The sequence below is a fragment of the Bison bison genome, unplaced genomic scaffold, assembly GCF_000754665.1.
Source record: "Bison bison bison isolate TAMUID 2011002044 unplaced genomic scaffold, Bison_UMD1.0 scf7180017864162, whole genome shotgun sequence".
NCBI classification, from domain to species: domain Eukaryota; kingdom Metazoa; phylum Chordata; class Mammalia; order Artiodactyla; family Bovidae; genus Bison; species Bison bison.
This window is the reverse complement of record NW_011494734.1, coordinates 1,536,728-1,543,654: the sequence shown is the minus strand read 5'-3', so window position 1 is coordinate 1,543,654 and position 6,927 is coordinate 1,536,728. Positions and strand designations below refer to the sequence as shown.

At 38.8% G+C, this 6,927-nt stretch overlaps 1 protein-coding gene across 1 annotated transcript in view; it reads left to right on the top strand.

The window, feature by feature from the left end:
- Positions 1-6,927, top strand: part of SYPL1 (synaptophysin-like 1) — a 28,234-nt gene that overhangs the window by 617 nt on the left and 20,690 nt on the right. The window lies entirely within an intron of this gene.

Here is a 6,927-nt window from a genome sequence, read left to right as displayed (position 1 = left end):
CTGGGAACTGAGGCGCAGCCCGCCCCGCACGGGCCGCGAAGCCGCGTTTGCCCCCGGGGACGGGCCTGGACGGGACTGGACGCGCGGGGAGGGGAAGAGAGGCCGAGGCCTGGGCCTGCGCGGGGCGGGGACGCTGCGGTCGGCGTTGAATCACGAGTCCCTCGGCTGCCTCCGTCCCAGGCGGAGCCCCCCACCCCCACCCCTACACACACACACACACCCCGAAGCTCTCGTCTGGGTGTCCTCCGGAGAGTGGGGGTTCAAATTTCTCTTTGGCTTCACAGCTTTCCGCAAGGGAAGAGAAAACTTCCTGTTGCGGTCTAACCGAAGCCCGGCGGGCTGGAGTCGCGCTCAGGCCAGCAGGCGCTGCCTCTGCGCCTCTAGTAGAAGGGGCCAGTCAGTGCATTTCTGTCCTCTGCGGACTCAGAAGTTGGTGTGCCTTCTCCAAGTGACTTGACGAGCTCTTGGGTCTTAATATGCTTTTAAGATTGGCTCCAAGTTAAAAAGGATAAAAATAAACTGGGACGGGGAAGCGGGCGGAGGTGGGGGGAAAAGGTCCAAACAAAATGCGTTGTTAGTCTGATCCACTGAAACACACGTTAGGAATCGCAAGCTGGGAACACAAGTTAGGAATCCAGTTTGTTTTAGGTATTTCGCAGCAGCATCCTGCAGTCAGCTTTCAGTCCTTTCCTGGGGACACTCTCAATCATTAACATCAACCCAGATTTATTACTTCAACCTTGGTAATGATCACTTCGGAGAGCTTAGTGAATACACCAGGCACTGCCTTCAGAGTTAGTGGCCTAGTACATATTCCAGTGCTGGTTTTCAGGCCCGTATCAATAGGCAGCTGGCATCTGTCCAGTGTGCAGGCAAGTTGCTTTTGTAGCCAGCAATATTTACATCCGTAGCTCTTCAACCCCGTATGTTAGTGATAAAATGGTGAAGAGTAAGAACTTAGATTTCCTGTTGTAAATAACCTGCGGAGGTAACAGATTTTCTAATGAATGCTCAATCTGATTTCCTTCCTACACGCAAAGTTTCCTGTGTTTCCCCCAAAGTTTTACTTGGTGTCTTCTGAAAACTGCTGATTTCACACATACGTTTATGTTAAAGACACCTAAATGTACGTATTTAGGGTTCTATAAACATCTGTCCAGATTTAAATATCAAGAGGATTATATTTGAGTATATAAAAATTTTATATTGCAAGAGGAAAAACACATTTAACTGGGCTAATCAAATACCAAGTTTAAGGGAAAAAATCTTATACCTAGTAGTTTAGTCTTCTAGAGGATTATAATTAAACTTATAATTTAAAATTTCACTTAAATGAAGTCAGTTGTTTATATTTGTGCTTACATTATTCATCAATCTTTTTTAAAACAACTTCTTTTCTTAATATTTTAAAATATTAGTGGTAAGTTTATTAGTGATCCTAGGTGACATTTTTGAAAGATACCCTTTTTAAGCTTAGGAAAATACTACTTTCAGTTTGAACAACTCATTATTATACAGAGACTCTTTCATGAAAAGAATATCCATTGTTGATGAGGTAGAGAATTATTTATTCAACAAATATTTGAGTATGTATTATATACTGGTGCTGTGCTAAGCACTAACAGACAAATGGTGAGTAAAACGTTTTTTTCCTCACGACCTAATAAAAGACATGAAAACAAATATAAATATGCTGTATGACCAATACTATAATAAAGGTATAGGTTAAGTGTAGTAGGTGAAAGGAAGGAGAAATCAAATTGCTTGGAGGTGTAGAGAGGATTTCATAGATTAAAGATTTGTTCACTTGGGGAATGGGTGGGGAATGGCTTTCTAGGTAAAGAGGAGCTTATGTTCAGTGGTGTGAAAAGCTGAAGCAGCAGAGCCCTATTTGAGAACTTAAGTAGTTGAGGTTGACTCTGCAGTCTTTATCGGGAGGGAGATGGCAGTTTGAGATGATTCTGAAAGATTTCAAATAGTTTGAATAGTTTGGAGTTTATTCTACGAGCCAGTGGTTCTTGACCCTTTGGGTTAACCTTGGACAATCTAGGCCTTTAAGAGAATGCATACATGCAGGTACAGAATTTTGTTTTGTTTATTGTACAGCTTCCACTTAAGACCAGAATTCCTATTGTGTGTAGTGGATTCACTCATTCAAGAGTAAATAAACAAGTGGATAATATAATTAGATTTGCCTTTTAGAAGTTTTTATTTTGTCAGTGTAGGGGATGAATTGAAAAGGAAAGGCCATAATTGAAGAAAGGGAAATCTATTGTTTGAATTATCAGTTCAATTCGGTTGCTCAGTTGTGTCTGACTCTTTGCAACCCCATGAACCGCAGCACTCGAGGCCTCCCTGTCCATCACCAACTCCTGGAGCCCACCCAAACCCATGTCCATTGAGTCAATGATGCCATCCAACCATCTCATCCTCTGTCTTCCCCTTCTCCTCCTGCCCTCAATCTTTCCCAGCATCAGGGTCGTTTGAAGGCCTGAAACTAATCTCAGTGGAATTAGAAAGCAAGAGGTTTAGAAACTAAAATATATTTGTGTGTTTGCGTGTGTTTAGTCGTTAAGGTTTGTTCATTTCTGATCCCATGAACTGTAGCCCACCAGACTCCTCTGTCAGTGGGGTTTTTCAGGCAAGAATACTGGAGTGGGTTGCCATTTTCTTCTCCAGGTGATCTTCCCCATCCAGGGACTGAACCCGCATCTCCTACATTGTAGGCGAATTCTTTTTTTTTTTTTTTTAACTCTTTCTGAATTTTATTTATTTGTTTTTAATTAATTAATTTAATTAGAGGCCAGTTACTTTACAATATTGTGGTGGTTTTTGCCATACTTCGACATGAATCAGCCACGGATGCACGTGTCCCCACGTCCTGAACCTCCCTCCTACCTCCCTCCCCACCCATTCCTCTGGATTGTCCCAGAGCACAGGCTTTGAGTGCCCTGCTTCATGCATCGAACTTGCACTGGTCATCTATTTTATATATGGTAATACACATGTTTCAGTGCTGTTCTCTGAAATCATACCACCCTCGCCTTCTCCCACATAGTCCAAAAGTGTTCTTTACAGCTGTGTCTCTTTTGCTGTCTTTCTTGCATATAGGGTCATTGTTACCATCTTTCTAAATTCCATATATGTGAGTTAATATACTGTATTGGTGTTTCTCTTTCTGGCTTACCTCACTCTGTATAATAGGCTCCAGTTTCATCCACCTCATTAGAACTGACTCAAATGCATTCTTTTTTATAACTGAGTAATATTCCATTGTGTGTATGTACCACAACTTCCTTATCCATTAGTCTGCCAGTGGACATCTAGGTTGCTTCCATGTCCTAGCTGTTGTGAACACTGGGCAGGCGAATTCTTTACTGCTGAGTTACCAGGGCTTCCCAAGAATATATGTGTAGGATGAAGAAAAGGCAGGGCTCTAAGATGACTGCCAAGCTTCTGACTTGGAGTAGTAGTGGCACATCTATCTAAGATCACTAAGGAAAAGCCGCAGACTTTAGGTAGAAGGTCAATAAGGTTTTGGATATATTAAGTTTGTGGTCTCTTTAGAGCATGTAAGTGGCGGTACCCTATAGATATATAGGTCTAGAATTTAAAAGAAATATAGGTTGGAGATTCAGCAAATATTTGATTGCAAAGGAAAAGGGAATAGTTAGGAGAATGGAGAGAAATAACCTCACTGTTAGAGACATTTCAAGAAAAGAGTACTCAGCAATATTAGGTGCAATGTGAAAGAAAGTGAAAGTGAAGTCACTCATTCGTGTCGGACTCTTTGCGACCCCATGGACTGTAGCCCACCAGGCTCCTCCGTCCATGGAGTTTTCCAGGCAAGAATACTGGAGTGAGTTGCCATTCCCTTCTCCAGGGGCTCTTCTGGACCCAGGGATTGAGCCTAGGTCTCCAGGATTGCAGGCAGATTCTGTGCCATCTGAGCCAGCAGGAAAGCCTGGGTGGAAACCTATTTTAAAGATGGGAAAGATTGAATGTGTGTGTACACTGTAGAGAAGAGACTTGAATAGAAGGTTTAAAACAGAAGCTGAGAGGGATAAGACAAAGTTCTAGAAGAGAAAGGCCCGTAGCAGGAATTTTTAAGTGGGTTTTGAATGAATTGTTAAAGTTTCATAAGGTGTTGAAAGATGTATGGGTTGCTTCTAAAAATAGTCAATAAGTTTACAAACAAATATAAAATCTAGATAAAGGCTGTTTATTATAAATATTACTATCAGAATAATTCTCCAAATCAGTTTATCTTTAGTAAGATTCTAAAAGATGTTCAACTAAGATGCAGTCGGATAATATGTAACTTTCAAGGGGTTACAAATCTGAAGGCCTCAGAGACATGAAGGCAAGTGCCCAGTAAATATTTATTGACAGGAAAAAAATCCAGTTGCCAAAGCAGAAGCATTTCTACTTGCTTCTAAACTGCAGCTATTACATATATATAAAACTGTTGTTATCTCCATGTTACTCAGGTTTAGAGAAATTAAGTAACTTGCCCAGTATCCCATGGTTGTGATTACTATATCCTGGACTCAAAAGTCTGTTCTTAGGCTTTTCAGTAACTTCCTTTTGTGTTTCTGATTGGTCTTTTAATAAAGTTAATGAAAAGATTACCAAAAATTTCAAGTTTAAGAAATAGAAATGTAAGATTCCTAATGTAATTTTTTTCTTGTTACATTTATGTTTCTACTAGATCTTAGAAGTTAAAAACAAGTAGGGTTTTCTTGATTCATTTATCAAGTTTGAATGTTTTTTTCTGATTTTATACTTAAAATTAATGAACAAATTCAAAAGAACATTTAAAAGCATTATTGTTTAGTCCCTCGGTCATGTCTGACTCTTTTGCAACCCCATCGCTTTGGGGTAAATTATTCTCCAGGGAAGTTAGTGTGAAAAACAATGATTGAGAAAACCTATAACCATTTGAGCATTACATATATCAGTTTGTTTAAACAGCATATTTTCAGAAATATGTGCTAGTTTATATAGAATAATCATCCCAAGTAGACCACTAAGATTTTTGTAAACAGGGACCATGTTTTATTGTAATTTTGTGGTTTATAATATAGCACAGAGGAACACCACAGAAAATACAGATTGTATTACAGAGTACAGGGAATGAGGCATACTTAGACTGATGTTTGTTTCATCCATTTGCTTAATACTTAAATTTTTAGGCTATCAGTCTATGACACTGACTGCTTTTTAAGAAACTTATCTTTCTCTTAACCTTGCCATTTGTGTTCACTTTTTTTCTCTATTGTAGAAAGGGAAAAAAAGGATTTCAAATGGTATTTTGTGCCTAACAAATCGCCTCTCTGTACACGTAAAACTTGCAGTATACTGACTGACTTACCCCATGCCTTTGCTCTCTGTTTCTTCTACCTGGAATCCTCTCGGTATTTACTCTGAACACTCTCATGGGATATACAAGATGTTTTTTCCATAGACTATATATATATTTATGTTGTGTGTGTATATATATGTACATATATATAGTCAGTGCTTTTAGAATGCACACACATATGCACTTACCTCACACAAATAACAATCTCTGATAAAACATTAAAGGGAAATTTAAGGTAACAGAGCAATGCTTTATTATAATAAAGTGTACTCAAACACTGGTCTCAGAACCCCTTTAAACACCTAAATATTGAGCACCCCAAAGAATTTTTGTGTATGTAGGTTATATCAGTCAGTATCTACCGTATTAGAAATTTAAGCTGAGATTTAAAAAATTTTTTTTTATTTTAAAATAATCACTTGAAAGTTAGAGTACATCAGACAACAAATGCTGCTGGTTTTTCTTAACGTGAAAGGCTCATCCTATTCATTAAAAAAAAAGATCTGACAGATATCTGAGTCTGAATAACTGTATTATGTCTATTACTCATTCTTTCAAGTAAAAATAGTATTCAATGAAAAAAGTGACTTTTTAAAAAAAATATAGCTATGTTAAACTTGTATTTTTTTAAAATTTTATTTTATTTTTAAACTTTACAAATTGTATTAGTTTTGCCAAATATCAAAATGAATCCGCCACAGGTATACATGTGTTCCCCATTCTGAACCCTCCTCCCTCCTCCCTCCCCATACCATCCCTCTGGGTCATCCCAGTTCACTAGCCCCAAGCATCCAGTATCGTGCATCGAACCTGGACTGGCAACTCGTTTTATACATGATATTATACATGTTTCAATGCCATTCTCCCAAATCTTCCCACCCTCTCCCTCTGCAACAGAGTCCATAAGACGGTTCTATACATCAGTGTCTCTTTTGCAGGTTATTGTTAGCATCTTTCTAAATTCCATATATATGCGTTAGTATACTGTATTGGTGTTTTTCTTTCTGGCTTACTTCACTCAGTATAATAGGCTCCAGTTTCATCCACCTCATTAGAACTGATTCAAATGTATTTTTTTTAATGCTGCGATGAACATTGGGGTACACGTGTCTCTTTCCCTTCTGGTTTCCTCAGTGTGTATGCCCAGCAGTGGGATTGCTGGATCATAAGGCAGTTCTATTTCCAGTTTTTTAAGGAATCTCCACACTGTTCTCCATAGTGGCTGTACTAGTTTGCATTCCCACCATCAGTGTAAGAGGGTTCCCTTTTCTCCACACCCTCTCCAGCATTTATTGCTTGTAGACTTTTAGATCACAGCCATTCTGACTGGTGTAAAATGGTACCTCATAGTGGTTTTGATTTGCATTTGTCTGATAATGAGTGATGTTGAGCATTTTTTCATGTGTTTGTTAGCCATCTGTATGTCTTCTTTTGAGAAATGTCTATTTAGTTCTTTGGCCCATTTTTTGATTGGGTCATTTATTTTTCTGGAGTTGAGCTGTAGGAGTTGCTTGTATATTTTTGAGATTAGTTGTTAGTCAGTTGCTTCATTTGCTATTATT